General features: G+C 31.9%; 1 long non-coding RNA gene across 1 annotated transcript; it reads left to right on the top strand.

Moving 5' to 3' along the window:
* The first annotated feature begins 8,544 nt into the window (after window positions 1–8,544).
* LOC127708526 (uncharacterized) lies at window positions 8,545–10,036 on the top strand. Its single transcript, XR_007985295.1, has 2 exons — window positions 8,545–8,618; window positions 9,433–10,036. It is a non-coding gene; the product is annotated as an uncharacterized LOC127708526 (long non-coding RNA).
* The last annotated feature ends 10,188 nt before the right edge of the window (window positions 10,037–20,224 follow it).

The raw sequence follows: 20,224 nt of genomic DNA, 5'->3' as shown, positions 1-20,224 counted from the left end.
ACACTTTCAAATCTAGAATTATCTACTTTGAAGAGAATTTCGCATTTAAAAGCAAATCTTTAAAAGTGCATATATTTCTCAGTTGTCATATGTACAATCTGTGATATCTTAATTATACCCCACGCAACGAGTTGCGGAGGGTATAATGTTTTTGACCCGTCCGTCTGTCCGTCCGTCTGTCTGTCTGTCCGTCAGTCCGTCAGTCCTATTTCTTGTCATCGCAACTCCTCTCAAACCACACAACAGAATTTCACGAAACCTTTTTAGATAATAAGGACATACTATGTAGTTATGCATATTGACAGGAAATTACGATTCATTTTTTTTTCTAGGAGTTACGCCCCTTTGAACTTATTTGCCCAATATACTACTGCAACCTTTTGTCATCGCAACTCCTCTCAAACCACACAACAGAATTTCATGAACCTTTACAGATAATAAGGACATACTACGTAGATGTGCATATCGACAGGAAATTACGATTCAATTTTTTTTCTAGGAGTTACGACCCTTTGAACTTATTTGCACAATATACTACTGCAACCTTTTGTCATCGCAACTCCTCTCAAACCACACAACAGAATTTCATGAAACCTTTTCAGATAATAAAGACATACTACGTAGATGTGCATATCGACAGGAAATTACGATTCAATTTTTTTCCAGGAGTTACGCCCCTTTTAACTTATTTGCCCAATATACTATTGCAACCTTTTGTCATCGCAACTCCTCTCAAACCACACAACAGAATTTCATGAAACTGTGTAGATAATAAGGACATACTATGTAGATGTGCATATTTACAGGAAATTATGATTCAATTTTTTTTTCTGATACAATTTTTTTTTCTTACACTTATTTTATTTCTCCAATGACAATGTGGGGACGTGGGGTATGTGAGCGCGCTCACTAAGGTTCTTTCATTACATTTAAATGTGCCAATAAAAGTTTCTGCAGATAATAAAAGTAAACCACATGAATCTGTCACACGTATTGATTAGAACGAAGAGCATGCTCAATTTGCAGACTTTTAAATGAGGAAATACTCACGATCAACTAACATATCAGTTACTATCCATAGATATAAAACCTCGGTGAAATAAAAAAATGTCCGCCCATTGATATAATTGACATAAAAAGTGACCCAACCCAGTAGCACATTTGTTTATACATTCATATAAACAGTTGGCCACTGCAAACAACAATAAATCATTAAGACAGAGATGCTCCCTCCCCTCCCACGGCCGACTTCTGGCTGATGCATAGTTTTCTTAAATAAAACTTTTAATGTAAGGTTTGGAAAATATTTAAAACGTTGTCTTCAATGATCTAGTTTGATTCAGAGTTTATTTCTTCGTATACATTATTTAACGCGTTCAAAAGTGCTTACAAAATGCATTTGCGATTGAACGAAGTTTATTCCTTTAGGTCAATCATATTTTTGTACTTGTTATCCGGACTTTTATGTACTCAAATTGGAGAGAGCGAGCGAAATTTGTATTTAATTTCACGGGATGTCCCTTAATAGCTACTGTTTTAACTTTTGAATGTTTTTTAATATGCAAGAATTAATTGGAAAAAAAAACCAAGCAACTCTTAAGGCGCCCTGACATATATATATGATACCCCAATTGCCTATATTACATTCTCCTTAATTAAGGAAATATATAGCTCGAATCAATGTATAGTTAGATTTTGTTTTGTTTCAGATTTGTCAGTGAGTTCTGAAATGAAAATCGACGTTAAACAGGTAAGTGAATTCAAACAGAACGGTTATCAACATATTTTAAAACAATTGGTGCAGTAATATGCGGTGCTTTGCTTTTGCGCCAATTGGCATTTCAGTTGCGCCAAAAAAATCTTTCATTTGAGCCACAAACCATATTTCATTTGAGCCAAAATAAAACATTTCATTTGCGCCAATAATACAGGTAAATAACATAATATTAGATATGTTGAACAAAGAATTTTAATAAAAACCACAGTGACAGCTATATACACTGAAGCAAAGTTATAAGTCTGCTCGGACACAAAACTTGTAATACGGATTTATTCATGGAGAGAAATTTCGCCTCTTAGGCGCATACTATTTTTCTGCAAAATATAGTCCATTTGGATTTCTCCCATCGTGTAACTGCATCTCATTGTTATGTACGTTGTTGCTTGAATATTCTTTACTACGTCCACATAAATGAAAATGTTTTGACGTTTTGAATAAAACTGCTAGTTAAAATGTGCATGGAGCGATTCTGGTCCATTGTTGGTTCTATTGAAATCCTCAGTTGGTGCAGACACGTGACATGTGACATGTGAACACTATACAATTTTAAACCTAAGTCACACTTAGTTTTGTATTATATGAGTATAAATTCACTTTATTACCCAGGGGAAATGCTTTACAAAATTTCCTTTTCAGGATACAATGAATATTTAAATTTTTCCGTTATATATGTTACCTGTAAAATGGCAAAAATGTAGTTTTAATTTTTGGCGCAAATGAAACATTGAATTTTGTAAAAAAAAATGGCGCAAATGCAATGCGCCCGTAATATGTTATTATTTTTAGTAAGTAGAAAATGTTTGTAGTGCAAGTAACCTTATGAAAAGCAAATTAAGCCTTAATACCTTTACCAAAGTTTAACGACATTCTTTTCACTAAGTTCTTTTTTTTTTCTCTCAATTGAACTCCGCACCAGGTCTCATAACAATAGTGTATGTGTAAACTATTGTATGTCTTGTTTTGTCCTATTGTGTCTGCACGTACTCAATTTTATATGCATGTCTTTAATTTATTATAATTACATAACATGTATGTTTCATTAGAATCCGTAATTTTGATTGGCTGATAACAATCGCGAGGCACTCCAATATCATATTTTATTTCCGTATAAAATACAACAGCTATGACTGCACGTGCTATCCGTGACAATGTTAAACTAATCCATCGGAAAACAAACGAAAAGCTTGATATAACTCTTAATTTCATGGGTGTAGCATAAAAATGTAATTATAAGAATTAAATGCTTCTTTTTGTATTAGATACACATATGAGGGCGTTAGCAACTTTTAAAAAAAAATTAATTTAAATATAGAACATGAATCAGATTTAATAGAATTTTTTTATTGGAGACTCAGCAACATGTCATAAGTGAACAAATCTTGTATTTAAAAAAATCACAAATAAAATGGGTTTATTTTTCACTTTTATTACTTTTTTAATTTTGTTTGTTTGTTTGTTTTTTTTTTATTTCATATTTAGAACAACAAATTTTGCAAGTATTTTACCATACAGAAATGTATTTTTGTCTATTATTTTCAAATTTCATATTTACTTCAACATAATTTTGGAAATATTTAACTGTTGTTTCTAATTTTAAAGGAGTAATTTTAACGCTTTAAAATACTGACTGTATTTTACCTGTAATTAATTATTAATTGTTATAACAACACCCATTGTATTTTGTATGTAGGCATAGGATGAATATATATTTTTCAAATGTTGGCATAGGTTGATGACACCAAGCGTTGATCGTGCGCACATTTTTAATATGAAGCGCTTCCTACAAAATGTGCTTCGGTCAACGCTTTTACACCCCAATGAAATTATGAAAAGAAGCATTCAATTCTTAAATGTATGTCGTTTCAAAATCTCGCTCAGAGCTTATGTTGTATTGTTATTTAACTTGCCGACTTAAAATAAAACTTATTTGATTTCATAATATGTAAGTAAAATGCACATATATATTATTAGTTACACCTAGGACATAATATATTGGTTAGTATAATAGTCCAAGGCTGACCTAATACGATATATACTGGGTCAGTAAATTCAATATGGGGCGAGAGCGAGCGAATATATATCGTATTTAAAATTCACTAGCATACTTTGTAACGAATTTATCTTACCGACTATCTTAATGTGGTGAATTCAGAGGAAGTTGTAAAAGAATTATAGATATTTTTCATTTTTTGTTATAGTGATCATTATGAATCACTAAAGCAATATTTGGTGTAAGGTGGAATATAACAGGACCAAGTCTTCAATATTAAGAACCTACTTGCATTGACGTGTACAAAAACAAATGCCAACAATAACAATGTAATATCAAAGAACTTCTACATGTATTTAAAATAAACCACGCCCACAGACCGTGCCTTAACTTGATTTAAAATAAAACACGACCACTCCATTATAGTAAATGTACACGGTTTCCACGTGTTCGCTTTTAACCAATGATATTCCTAGTAGTGTAGGTAAGATAAATATATTTGTGCATAAAATATGTTAATTGACCGACCGTGCGAGGCCCTCGTGGGTAGTCAAGGTCGTTAAACACCCTGGTAGATATTAAGGGAGAAAGGAAGAGTAGGGTTTACTTTAAAATATCTCTGGAAAATTATTTTGTAATATTGTAATAGTATTATGAATTTATGAACATCTCAAAATGTTTATAAATATGTATACACCCTTCATGAAATATTATATTTGTGCAATTTCCACCATACAATTCGGGTCCGGCTCAATTTAAGTTGGTCCAAAGGACATATATGAGACATACGGCGTTGTTGCTTATTTCGTTGCCTGAAAGATTACGCAGTTATATGAAAACATACAAAAACAAGTATTAACACAATTTCCTAATTATCTTTTCTACAGCTAAATAAAGACAGTCCAGATAAGCAGGAAGTTGGAGACAGTGAAGATGAAGATGAAGATATAGATGAAGGTAATCTTTGTCTTGTGCTCCATTTTCTTGATTCACATAAAGATTTAAGTAAAGATCATTCCCTAAATATATATATCTATAAGATTATAAAATGCAAGAGAACTCAGGATTATTTTCAATAAGAATAGAACGAAAATTTATTTTATGTGGATAAAACTCATTGTAGTTTGTCAAAATTTTGCAATCATGTTCTATTACTATATGGTATGGAATTATTTCTAGATATTAAGTCCTAGATATATGTCAAGATTTCTCAATTGTTTTTGTAATTTTTTGTTAATTTCAATCCCTTTAATGGCATATTATGTACAAAGAAAACAAGTACACTTGTCATTATATTCATTCAAAGCAGGTCCAAAATTACAATTCTTTTTTTTTCTCTTCAGATTTCTCAATGGAATTTGCAGATTTTGAAGTAAGTAAATGCAAACATTAGTATAAGTTATATTAAAGTTATCATACTATTGCTAAGGGTTGAGCTTTGAAAATGTGAACAACAGTTAAGCCGATCGATATAAAAATAGTCTCCTTACATTATTATACCCCTACTGTCTATTGTAACCGAGCTTTCTTAAACGGGTGATATAGTGTGATGGAGGGGTCTGTCCGAATGTCCGTCTGTTTTTTCTGTCCCACTTGTGTATGCGCAACTGCTCCTGGACCGATTGACAGATTTATGTAAGATTTACACCGAGTCTTACTCAAATTATGTACTTTTGCACTTCCTATATATTTAATTTATTCATCTGAATGAGTATTGGGGATTACTTTATGACGCATTGACATGGACTTTGTCATATCTGCACACTATAGTACATATTTGTATCGACTTCTCTTCCTTGAATCCCTAATCATGATTTAATAACACTTTCTCAAAATCTGAACCATATAAATGCCATTGTGCACATCCAATTTTGTATTTTGGTCCGAATTATTTTTGTGGTTTCCCTAAGCAAATTGGTACATCTTTAAGGACGGCTCTATTATCAAAATGCAGGGAAAAAATCCAGTACAATTCTATGCCAATCGCCGTTAGAACTTATTACAAGGTTTGAGAGTGACAGTTCCTGAGACCATGGCAAAGATCCCGGTAAATGATAGAAACCTTTTTAGGTCTACTTTAAAATCTTTAACATATTAAAGTTTCAATTTATACATGTTTTACTTTTTTTTCAGAAAATGCGGATGCTGACTTATGTCAATGAAATCATGCACTGTGAGAACAGTAATTGGTGAGTCAACATTTAATTAAATGCATGACATTTAAGTACTAACAGTACATTATGGTTGGTGATATCAGATATACAAGCTATGCTTTCCGGTTTATATCCACTGACAATGCACGTCTGATGTTTAATTTAAAAAAAAGTTTGTTGAAAACTTTGATATCCTTCTAATGTCACGGTGCATAAAGCCACTAAAGCTTGCAGACAGCATAGGTATCACTGACATATATTCCTGAGTGCGTTAGCCTCGTGATGGTATGTATAAGATGTAAGCTTCTCATATCTGAGGGGGGTTAGCCCCTCAGATATGAGACGACTACATCTGATTTACATAGAAGTAATAAATAACAATTTTATCTTTTCTATTGTTCTAAAAAGAGCAATTCGTTTTGATAAACCAGGAAAAGTGTCAATATCTCAAATTTTCCAGATGCAGTAACACTTTCAGAAGATGTTTTGTAGTTATGGATTTGGAATGAAATCTTAATTGCTTCTATTTTTCTGTCATCAAATTAATACCTTATCACTGCTTTTGTATGGCAATATGAATCGCTTTTCTATCTTTTCTTTTTCTGGTTTAATTGTCAAAATCTGCACTTTTTGCTGATAAATGATAGCACTTCTATGTAAAAATAATTTACACTATGACGTTATGGTATATGCTTAATGATAGCTTTCAATAATTTAGATTTTAGAATTTACCTACAAAAACCAATTTTGTATAATACATTGTTTCAAGGAGAAACAATTTTATGATGAAAAAATATAAACCTCGATAATTTCAAAAGAAAAAATCAATCAATATAATATTAATATTGCAGTTGATAAGATTCAAAAATTTTCAGTAATTGCTTTGTAGTGATGAGGCTGATCATGAGCGCCACCATCAGTTTATTGGCAGCCCTGAAATGATAGTCAATAGAGAGAGGAGAAGATTAGCCTTTGGCTGCGGAGTAATTTCTCAAAAGGTATGCATCCTGGTTTAAACCAACCAGCGTTGGCTTTTCAACTTGTTAAAACCTATGAGTGTTGAAAAATGCTGCATGCAATGACCAAATGACCAATGATCAAAGAACAAAAAAAGACCATGATGAAAATAAGAAAGGTCTTAGCTGTAAATGTTTATAGGTAAAAGGACAACCACCGCATACTGTTTACACATGCAAGGGTGACATGAGTAACTTTCTGTTTGACTGTTTTATACACAATGATAGAAACGCGAACATTCATTGAATGCATTATCCAGTCTTCAGACAGTGCAAAAACATTTCACTTTTTTTCAGTTTTCCTTTTCGACCCTTTATAATTGCCCACAGAAACTACCCAATTGATGAACTGTTAAATATGTTATCCTCTTAAATGTGGCTAAAATATTTGTCACTCGACGTAAGAAAGCAACTGCAAGTTACTTCTTGCACATAACAGGGAGATGAAAATCTGTATGATTTATTTGGCATCCATCAGATCTTAAGGTAAACCGGGTTTTCGCTGTAAAAAGTGTAATATGAAAAACACATTCAAAATTTATGGCGTTTAATTTCTTCATAATACTTCATTACTCGGGAAAGTTAAAGACCAACACTTGGAGCTGTACAAAATTGACCTAAATTCATCTAAGGGCAGCACTTCAAAATTAATGTTTCAACTTAGTTTTAAACCAAATGACCAAATTGTTAAACTTCTAAATTATAAAAAAAATGAATATATAATAAAAAAATTGGCGTTATTAGTGAATGTTACTCACTTTTACTGGTGATTCACCAGGTTCAGATAAAATATTTCGGTACTGTACCTAGTCTTTTAAAGGGGCATTAGCTACGATTTAGAAAAAAAATTAAAATACGATTCTTTTTGTTTCAAGTATTAATAAAAGCGGAATTTTGAAATAATATTTCATTATAAGCAGTCAGTTGGCCCGAATTTGTCAAAATAAGCTCAAAACATCGCTGATGTATTATTGATAATTCAATAATTCAACCTCATGTGAATCCGTATTCATGTGACCTTCAACTTTACCTCTTTGCTGGAGATGGGTTCCGCATGTACTAGGCGTGTTCAGCTATTAAAAAGAAAAGAATGTCAACATTGAACGTGAAACAAGGGTGAACCATTTCGTTGACTGATTCTAGCCACACAAAATTATGATTAACATATATTTTAACCTCTAACATGAAATCAAACAGACCTAGAAAAAATCAAATTGCACGTGCTCGCTATCTATTTATATTTATGTTTATATCGGGTAATATAACCGTCGGCAGTCTTCGGAGGTCATCTCGATGGTTAATTAGATGGAGTCTAGACTAAAATCGTACGAAATCCTGATGAATATTATCGAGTCCACGCATTGTTAATTGTTAATTTTAGACTTTTTGTAATTTGGATATACGTTTTAGTATGTTATAAATCAAATATGAGAATTTGAGTCAAATCGGTGAACATGAATTTGACAGCTCCTTTAAAGCCTGGGTTATACATTGATCGTGTTCACCAGAACAATCTACAATATATATATATTTTTTTTTTTAAAGATTATTAGTGCTCTGCTCAAATATCTGACAGACAATTTGGTGTACAATCATCACGAACCCTTCAGATTCGGCGGCAGAAGGATAAGGAAGCTGACACATATTGAACTTCAAAATATTTTCCTGGAATATAAGTTGTAAGTTTAACTAGTGCATGGCTGAAACGTCGAGTTATACCAGAAAATTATATTATTATGTCAATTAAAGGCCATGTTTTTATAGATAGTTAGGTTCTTACGAATATTTTTAAGCATTATATAATAAAGAGGTACTCATATATAAATTGTTTCGTTCGTCTTGATCTTTAGCTAAAGTTATCGCTTTTCGTTGATCGTTAGACAATTTACACTGACAATTTGAACCAAACTAATGGCGGGAATAATGAATAAAAGGTCGTTCTGAAGTTTTCCTCTGTTAGTTATTATGACATAAAACACATAACCATCAGAGGCAATTTTTAATTCTAATGGGTTAATGTGGGAGCTAATACAGCAACATTCGCATTGGTGGCACATAGTTCCATTTGAAGCCATTTGAAATCACTCTATTTCTTGTATGAAATAATTTGGCCAATTTTTGGTCATTATTTTTCATCAAAATAGTTCAATTTTTATGGAAAGGAACAATTAAACAACCACAGGGTATATATATACGAAAACGTTGGACAAAGCGCCGCGAATGCAGCCTTAGATGGGCGGATATACTGACGGCATGGTATATATATATATACCCAGTCTGCTAAGTAAAGTATGTTAAGTTTTGCAATACAAATGCTGTTTTCTGTTATTATTTATAAATGGTAAGTCGCAGAAGGTTATAGTTTTTTTTTCACATTTGCAAAAATGTATAAAAACGTCAATGTCTTAAACTGACTTTACAAACAAAAAGATAGGAATTACAGTGTATAACCATTACATACTAAAGTTTAAATTCTTGTTATTTCACTTTCAGTTTTGCTGACCACTATGTGACCTTTGTTTTACATAAGGAGGCAATCATATACTTCCACCAGAGGAAGACAGGGTGTCCATATGAGTTAGCAAACCAAAAATGTATGGATGCAGAAGTGGATATGTATATTGAATGGAAAAAGAAGCATAGAAAATAACTATGAGCATTCAAATTGAATATATTACATTTTATTTTTGTTTGTTTGTATATAGTAATTATGATGGTCTTATATAACATCAATATTCAACGTTTTATGATGATATTTTTATTTTCTTATTGTTTTAAAAGCTGTAGCTTATTAGTAAAAAAAGAAATTGTAAAACAAGATAACAGCAATATTAATGAAAAGAAAAAACAAGACAACAAATGCAGAGAATTTATATGAAGTAGTGGATATAGAAAGGAAAATCAACAAGAACCTTTAATCGCAAGTTGATTATCGTTTCTGAATTGACTAAAACACGGTTTTAAATTTGGAACATAAATCAATAGAAGTATCTAAAAAGAATTTCAATTTTATTTTTTTATTCTTGAATGTGTGGGAATTAATACGGTTCACATCTATATTTAGGCATATGAAAATTAAAGAAAGTTTAATATTGTAGTTTAATATTTTTTATTATTGCTACTATTGTAGGGTACATGTATCTACGGTCAAAGCTGCTAGATATATACTATTACTAGAGACTCTGTTATATTACCAAGAAAACGCAATTATTGGCTATAATAAAAACAAAAATATTATTTTAAAACAGAATAATTAATTATGCTTTAGTTAATGGGTGTATATAAGAATATGTATTTTTTCGATATCTTACCAACGCGGTGACGATAGGCAACATAAGTGTATGTTCAGATAGAACGATACATGTTGAATAAACGGGAGATCGAATCTTACACCGGAATATAAGTATTAGATTGTTGCTTACCCCCATACATATTATTTTAATCACAGGAAATAAAATATGTATTTTGTGTCACTTTTAGAGGTAAAAAAAATAAGGTCACGACAGTAGCTGTCATTTTAGACTTTATTGTAAAACAGCAACACCCCATAGTAACGTACTGTATTTGCTGAGGTAAAATGGTTTTGACCCGGTCGTCCGTCACTACGTTGATGTCGCCTTGATAGCACCTTTATTTTTTGTCGCATCCTCTTCAAATCTGGATGAAGGTTTCCAATCATCATAACCATAGATGAGTTAGACACTCAGAAACATTTGAAATGGGCACTATTTTGAGCGGAAAAGGCTTTCAAAGTCAACCAATACTATGTTTTATCGCCACACTACCTCCTCTATTTTTGTAGGATTCTCTTTAAATTTGATTGAAGGTTTCTGGATGATTTTGATAAGAAAAATCCGAAAAGAGAGACAATTTTTCCGATATATCATGCAATATATCATGTGTTTATGTGTGAACAGCGTTGAGAATTTTATCCGTTTTCTCTTTTTTTTTCTTTTTCTTTTTTAGAAAATTTAACATGCAATAATATTTTATTTTGGTATTGCGATACGATTAATAGTACTACTTTATTTCATATGGTTAAATTGTGATTATTATCACAAGTTTGGTTTTCGAAAGGTCCATTTCCAACAGTTAACAGATAATGTGTGTAAAATGAAATAATTAACACAAAGAACGACAACATTAAAGTAAAAAAAAACCAGCCATAATATATATACTGTATATAAATGAACAATGTTAATTGATTGAGTTAATGTATTGCCAAGTTAATGATTACTTTTATCATATATTTTGTTTTGTTTTAGTATATTGCAGTATTCATGTATACTCAAACTTGTCAAGAGTATTAAGCACATGACAATGTCATGTGGGTATCCAATTTGATATTTTGATATTGTAATTTGTTGGTTTTTATTAGCCTAAATGAAATGTACTAGAATTTTCTTGAGTATGTGTATTGACAAGTTTATGATTATTTTATCATATGTTTTGTGTTCTTTAGGAATATTTTAGTATTCATATATGCACACATGTTTAACTTAAACTTGGCAAGAGTATTCAGCACATGACACTGTCATGTGGGCATCAAATTTGATATTGTAGTTTGGTTTTTATTAGCCTAAATGAAATATACTAAACTTTTTTTATGAGAATATGTTGTCTATGGGCGTTGTAATTGTAGTGTAGTACAAGTGACATAAACTTCAACGTGTTGAAGGCGGTCACTACAAAGTAGAAGTAGAAGAAATATACTGAACATATTGACACATTGTGTTTGTTGCATACATATTCTATTTTACATATTTTATGAATTATGATGTTTTGATGTCAATCCTGCATTTGGATTTTATATTTAGTTTAATTGCTATGCAATGTTTTTTTTGTAAATTTTGTTGGTCTTTTCGTCGTTTTTTGTTTTTGTCGATGTCTCTTTAACTAACAAATTTTGATTGTCCCTTTGGTATCTTTCGTCTCTTTTTTTAACCGATACAGTATTTGATCTTATTTATATTGACACGAAATGCCAATAAAAGCGCAGTAAAAGTATAAATTTTATTAACACGGTTATGTTAGCAGTCATGGTCGAGTGGTCTCATTCCCGGACTTTAGACTATGATATTTCTTTAAGGAAATGCGCTTTGGAGAAGGTATATATGATAAAGCTTTGGATTCGAAAATCAAAAAAAGTATTATAAATCTATCATATAACATCATTCAGATGTTCATAAGACAGAATTACTCCGTGAGACATCAGTATTTATATTTTGAATGTTGTCTTACATATTTGCATTAGGGCTTCAAACTTCTTACAATTGTCTCAAAATTACAAAACTGCCAAAGTGGCATCACAGTTTTGAGAATTGTCATTAATATTAAGAAAGGAGTAAAGGCTTTATCCAAAAAGATATTTTGCTAAAAGATGTATTTAATAAAGGTGTTAATGTGTAAAAAAATATCTAATCCTTATCTATTTTGTCCAAAAACTATGTTTAAAGTGGCTACCTTATATCAACATTGTCGATTTTGTCAACTTTATGACATCACAAGCAATCGTTTTGCACTAATGTGTCAGGACTATATAATTACTTGTTCATTTATCAATGAAATCAGCAAAATTATTTATTTTCGGAGAATAAGGGGGCCAAACAATCACCTGCTCTTATCACAACTGTCCTGTTAATTTAATTTATTTTTCAAAATCGTCATACATGTGCTATTCGATTCTGAGAGGTACAAACGTAAGTTATATATATACAGTAAAATTGGTAACATTAATGTTATAATAAGTTTTATGTTCTCAACTTAGGCTAACTTCACTCGACAGGGGATTCTCGAAAAATTAATGACTCTAAAGTTGGAACAATAAGCATCTGTAAAAGAAAATCTGGAATCAAAATTTTGCAAGCGTTACCAATAATTCAACATAAATTTAATTACATTGTATATTATGATATAAGAAATCTCCAAAGTTAAGTACATGAGCAACTAAAAATAACTTAATACTAAATAATATTTTAAGTGATTTCGCTCACACTTTGAAATCGAATTGGTATTTAAAAAAAAACCACGGTAGACTTTTAAGGGTGGTAGGATAGAGAGCCAACAGAAACATTTACATAAAAAAGATTTTGCATATCTGTTGTTCTCATTTTATTGTTTTGTTGCTGGGCAAAAATAAGAGTAAACAAACAGGTCCATATGTTGCCCTCTAGATGTCTTTTGGTTATTTTTAATCGTCGGGTTGCTGTTGCATTAACTCGCATTCCCCACATCTAGATAATGATATCCAAAGTTATATTTGGCAGTTAACAGAATCCATGGTTGACATCTAAACAATAAGCGGATATTATTTGTATAAAAAAAGATGTGTTCACTTAATTTATCCATACTTGCTCTTATTGCATTTGTAGTTTGCATGGTGTAGAAGTGTCACTGTATAAAACATGTATTTCTTTATTTCAATAGATACTTGACAGATAATAAAGGCATATTTATAAATGTGCTAAAAACATGGTTTTCAAATACTTTTATTTTCTATATATTGATACCAATAATAGACACGTGAGGAAAATGATGATGGGTGACTTTATAACGTTCAGCGTTAAATTAAATTAAAAAATAAGGACATCTGGTATGATTGCTAATGAGAAAACTATCCACCAGGGACCAAATGACGTTGATGGAATCAACTATAGTTCACCGCACGCCCTTCAACAATGATCAAATCCCATACCGAATAACAAGCTATAAGAGACATGGCACAATGTAAAACAATGCAAACAAGAAAAACAACGGTCTGATTTATGATAAAACAATAAACAAAAAAAACATGACAGACAGCAACAAACGACAATGAACCACTGGATTGTTACTCCTACGTCGTTCGGGTCAAGTAGGGTAACCTGAGCCGTGCAGATTAAATGACATATACCGACTTGCTTGGTCAATAACTATTATAACGTAATCGACAAAAATATAGGAAATATATGTAGGAAAATATATATATAAAAAGGATGGCGTATAATAAATATCAAATTGTAAAAATAATTGAATAAAGCGAATCTTATTGAAAACAGTGAAATTTGGTTTTGAAAAAAAAAAAGAAATCAATCAGAAACTATTTCCTGGAAAGATGTGTAAGAGGACTTAACAGCAAGAATTTTTGGTTAACATTCAAGCCATTCTCGACTAATAAAGGGTCACATTTTTCACACTTTTCTGTCAGTGTTTCGAAAATGATACATATGACAATCACCTTTATAAAAAATAGTAGAAGACTGGAAAAAAGGCTTCATATCAACATATTAAATATGTAGTGGCAATATTAATAGATTTGTCCAAGGCTTTCGATTGCCTACCCAATAACCTTCTCTTGCTAAAAATAATTTGTTTGTCTCCCCCTCATCTCTTAATCTTTAGTAAAGTTATTTAAAAAAAGAGAGGCGAAAGTTACCAAAGGGACATTCGAACTCATAAGTCGAAAATAGACTGACAACGCCATGATAAAAAAAGAAGACAAAGACCAAAATACAAACAGTATACAAAACACAGCTTTATTTTTTAACTATATAATAGAAAAAAAGTGTGTTGAAGTATGTTCTCATTCCCGTTATTGTGAATCAATGTTTAAAGGGTTGCCACAAGGATCTATAAATGGACATTTTATTCGGAATCCGAGCCGACCAGTATTTTCTCCTTCTCCTAAATGTCGCGAACCAGTAGGCGGATCAGCGGTAATAAAAATTTTAAAGTATTTGTTTGGACCCGACTGGGGATCGAACCCATGACCTCCCGCACTCGATGAGATAAAAATGGTCTGCCTTGAAAAGGCCAATATTAAAGACACATACGGATATAATAAAATGTTGGAACATTTCTAAGGAATAGTTTGATATACGTTCTTCTTCTAAACTTCAAAGTTGTTGACACAGGTTGGTGTTTGATCAAAGCATTATTAAGTACGATACTCTTCATACTAAAAGTGTTCGTACGATCAACGCTTTTCAAAGTTAAAAGTAAAATTTATGCCTCATTGGAGGACAGTGTTAAGAGAAGTACGAGGAAATTGGAGGATTAATATACGATACAGCAAAGAAAAAGTTGATAACCATTCTTTACATCTTTCTTCCATTGTCTAAATGGGGTCTTCCGTGCAGATTACATCAGAATGTATTTATTTTTTAAAAGCAGAAAATGCAAGTAACTCAGTATATGTCTGTTTCTTTGTGGTCTCAGGCTGCGTTTTGCTGCAACTTCCGACGTCGAGGACTCAAAAAAGTTACACCTCACCTTTGACGTCAGAAGAGTGAAAATAAAGGATTTACTTCTGATCTGAATTTTCTCATATTTTTTTTTATTATCGAGGTCCCCGTCCTCATCCAACAAAATTGCAATTACTGTATGTTCATGCAATGTGAAAAAATGCGAAGATATTTCTCTTTTTAAATCCTGGGTCCGCACCTGTATCTAACGTTAAAAAATTAGATCACATGATAAAACATACCACGAATTTTACAATTGGCACATTGTTACACATATTATATTGAGGGGTGGGGTGGGTGGGGAGATGTTGTCATCCTAGCAAAAATAAACAGTTAAACTCGAATTAACGAAAATGAAAGCATCCATTCCCAAGTCCCGATAAGTGTAAATCCCGAATTCCAGCAAAAATAAAGGCCAAATCCCGATGTATTCTTCAGCTGAAAAAAATCTTTACGTTAACCTCAGTTAAAGTGACCACATTATTTCAATAACAGAATTAATTTGAATTTAGTATAAAAAGATTTTTGACATTCAGTAATTAAATTTTGGATCGTTTTTTTTACATGTAAATGAAATTGAAAGGTAATAAAATAATGAAAATCACATATGTTAAGCTATGTCACAGTAACAGTTAAAGGGAGATAACACTTTTTAATTCAAATTAACACCAACCGATTTTTATTTACTATTATTGATTGTTTTTGTAATATAATTCGTTGTTAATAAGTCATCAGGAGTGAGATACTGACTTGACCAATGATTATTATATATATATACACTTCCTCGATCAAACTAATAATACATTTATACCGTTTCCAAAATTTTGGTTCTTAGTAGCCTTATATATATGGTATTAAGACATGTATTGGTTCCAGAATCACTTCCGGGTCTCAAATAACTTGGTTCTGAATTAACACACGCTGACGTCTACTTATCGATGTGAGGCTGAAAAGTCACGTGATGTTAATTAACCGGAAACAAGATGCGGATCCGAATGATACAATAGTTCATTTATGGAAAATAAATAATCAAATCTCTTTAATTAAATTGGTGTATCTTATAAATGAGATAAACCGTATTAATGTCACTTTTTTTTTTATCAGATTGTGTTTTGAGATTTCCCATACTTTCCTACAGTTTTTAATGAATGGAACCAGACATGGCAAATTTATTTTATACAATGTATAGATCTTGGGTTTATGTAGCATAACACGGAACGCTTTATTTGTGTATGTGGATAGTTGACAAAATTAGAGTAAAATGGAAAGGAAATTGAACAAAATTGCTTTTGTACAGCTTGATATTTGTAGATATTTTTTATACAACTGTGTTTTTGTTAAGATAGAACTTTCTTTTTATTTATAACGGCGAACACGAAATATCACGATTTCGTAGTTAAAGATTCATGCCAAAAAAGAAAATGAAAATATAGAGATGCCGTAACACTACATAACAGCTATAATGTATGTTTATAAACGCAGAACACATGCACAATCAACGCATTAAAAATCTTTAGGTTTCTCCTGAAAGGCTGAGCCTAATAAAAAGTAAAGTAACGAGAACTGTTATTGTTTGTATGAAAAAAAATTATGAACGAAACATCAAACCCGATCGTGATTTTTTTTTCTGACTGTTTTAGTATTGGTAAAATTATTTCTTGTAATATAAAATAGCTTGCAAGATCTGCAAAATGGTGACGTTATAACTTTACGTATTTACAATATAAACAAGAACGATCATGTTTCACAGATACAAACTGAACAAAGTAAGTGACCGTGAAATATATAAACATGCGAAGTCCTTTTTACAATAGGTGTCCGAGAACGGACAATTTATCTGGTAAAATCTATCGCTGGTCACAAATTATTTTAATTTCTCAATAGATACTATCTAATGAAAATGTCCAGAAGGTACAGTAGTCTTTTCAATTAACAGAGTTTTGATGTCACGCTTTTAACAACAATTTTAGTTCAGACATGTTACTTTCTAAAATTGATTACTTTGGTTTTAAATATCTTAAAAAAACTTTCAACAAAATATGTTAAACAATTAATCTCTTTGCTGACATAAATTCGATAATTTCCTAATTATTTTTTATCACTGTTATAAATAACTGAAATATATTTACTATAAATATAATCATAAAGTATAATCTTTATATCAAAAGTGGTATAAATGTCTTTAAAATGAATAACGTTATCATTGATCTTAACGAGTACTTCATTGGTATTTGTTTCTTTTCAAATCATACATCGACGAATTTACTTGCTCTTTGGGGTTAATTCAATCTCAACTAAATTTTCATTAGAATAAATCCTACATAACACAACAGATTTATTGAATGTTGGTTACTAAATGTCTGGTGGCAAGTATTTCATGCATTTCTGTTCAGGACGGGAATACATTTACAATCAATTCAATAAGTATGTTCTGCAAAATGAGTCGACTAGTATGAAGTACAGACGATTTGGATTGTTACTGGAAAATCATGATAAGTTGGACAGGGCAAAAAAAGTGCCTTACGACATGTCATAAACCCAATCCTTAAGAAGTTGCAGCAAGCGTTCTTAAATCGGAGTTAACATCCCCATTCAGAGCGAATTCAAACATTCCGCAGTGAAAAGAACATCCGCTTTAGCATGGGTTACATTCCGGAATCGGAGAAGTTCGGATGATAATATTTCTATATCCCAGCCAACTCATGGGCGACCACGAATGAAGAAACGATAATCGATCGCAAAACCAACATTGACGCAATGGCAAAAGAAATTAAACACGATATTTATTGTTTTCTGTTTAGAATTAAATTAATAATTAAGATCCATTTTGTTACATCTGGTGATCCGTTTATTTGGCAATCGCCATGACAGTCAGCAGGGTTTAAGAACATCCGTTGTTCGACCTGCTAGTCAAATACGTTTTGTTAAATATACTTTTTCACTTTTTTGGTCTTTTGGAAAATGTTTTTTGTGCTGTATTTGGACCCCTCTACCAAGAAATTTGTTTTGCATGCACACGTATAAAAATTTCGGTTTTTATCCAACGCAATCATAGGTTTGAACGTTGTTTTCAATTTAGACTTGTTTATATGTTTTCGTTTGGGCTTGTATTATATTTGCCTTCGGGTTTATATAATCCGTTCATCCTATTTCGACTCTATTAAATTTAAGAGTCAATCCTAAATTTAGGTAAATTATATGGCCTTCCAAATACCGTTTCGATTCCTAACATCACTGAAGAGACATTAATTGTCGAAATCCGGATATGGTGTACTAATTTTTGCACCTTTTGTTTGCGGTATACCATCTTTTCCGCAAGTTTATTGTTTTCTGTTTGGTATTAAATTAATAGTTAAGATCCATTTTGTTACATCTGGTGATCCGTTTATTTGGCAATCACCGATGGCAGTCAGCAGGGTTTAAGAACATCCATTGTTCGACCTGCTAGTCAAATGCGTTTTGTTAAAATATACTTTTTCACTTTTTAGGTCTTTTGGAAAATGTTGTTTGTGCTGTATTTAGACCCCTTTATCAAGAAATTTTTTTGCATGCACACGTATAAAAATTGCAGTTTTATCAAACGCAATCATAGGTTTGAACGTTGTTTTCAATTTAGACTTGTTTGTATATATATATATATATAGATATATAATTACTCTAAATATCAGCACAACCATGTTAAATACGCAAAATTGCGGAAGCAAATGTTGTTCTTACCTCGCCGGGAATTTATATATAATTTTACTTAATAGATATAAGAAGATGTGGTATGAGTGCCAATGAGACAACTCTCCATCCAAGTCAAAATTTAACAAAGTAAACCATTATGGGTCAAGGTACGGTCTTCAACACGGAACCTTGACTCACACCGAACAGTAAGCTATAAAGGGCCCCAAAAATTACTAGTGTAAAACCATTCAAACGGGAAAACCAACGGTCTAATCTATATAAAAAACGAGAAACGAGCTCGAGAAACACTTATGAACCACATCAACAAACGACAACTACTGAACATCAGATTCCTGACTAAGGACAGGTGCAAACAAATGCAGCGGGTTTAAACGTTTTAATGGTACCAAACCTTCACCCTTTTTCTGAAACAATAGTGTAACATCACAACATAGAAAGACACACTATAAAATATCAACTGAAATAGCTTAACTCAATCAAAGGACATATTAACACCAGTGAACATACATTGAACAAATCAATTTGACTTATGATACAATGTAAATACAAAATAAATAAACTAAGGGAAGAATTCTTTATTTCGGTTAATGTGTGTATTATATTTATTAAAGTCAGTACGCCTTTGTATCTTGTTATTTCCTGTGATAATGTTGAGCAAAGTACTGAACCAGTACTTTGTTGTTGATTTGTTGACAGTATATTGCTTTGTTTTCCTTTAACACTTCTGTCCAAAGATAGCGAGACAACTGATTGATAACAACCGTATGTAACCCTGCCACTTACTTATTATTAAATGTGCTCATCCATAGCGTGTAATCTAGCGATTATTAGTATCGTGTTTTTCCCTGTTATTTTATGCTTTTATTAATTTGTCATTGACCTAGATAAGACAATAAACTATTTTGTGGATGTTTCTACAAAAGGTTTATATTTGGGTCCTTTATAGCTCACCTCGCGATATCGAATGCCATCCTAACTGCCTTGGCGGTCTCGTAGTTAGCGTGTTCGCCTCGAGTTCGGGAGGACGTGGGTTTTAACCCCGCCCGGGGCAAACCAAAGACTTTAAAATTGGTATTTGCTGCTTCTCCGCTAAGCACGCGGCATTAAGGAGTAAGAGCAAAGACTGGTCGGCTTGGAGTCAGAATAATGTGTCCGGGTAAGGTGACATGTCCCTGCGGACTGTTAAATTCCGAAAAAATGCTATATTTGCACACAATTTAAGATTACTGAAAAATCGGTGTCATGGTTTGGTTAACGGTAGTGTAATGGTTTAGTTCATGTTCGACATGGTTCAGTTATGTGAAACCTGTCGTGTATGATGGAAGAGTAACGATCAAAATAAACAGACATTATGTACAAATACTGAAATACTG

This window comes from Mytilus californianus, unplaced genomic scaffold (assembly GCF_021869535.1).
Source record: "Mytilus californianus isolate M0D057914Y unplaced genomic scaffold, xbMytCali1.0.p SCAF_7, whole genome shotgun sequence".
Lineage (NCBI taxonomy): Eukaryota > Metazoa > Mollusca > Bivalvia > Mytilida > Mytilidae > Mytilus > Mytilus californianus.
Note: the sequence above shows the minus strand (reverse complement) of the source record. Positions and strands in the feature narration are given on the sequence as shown.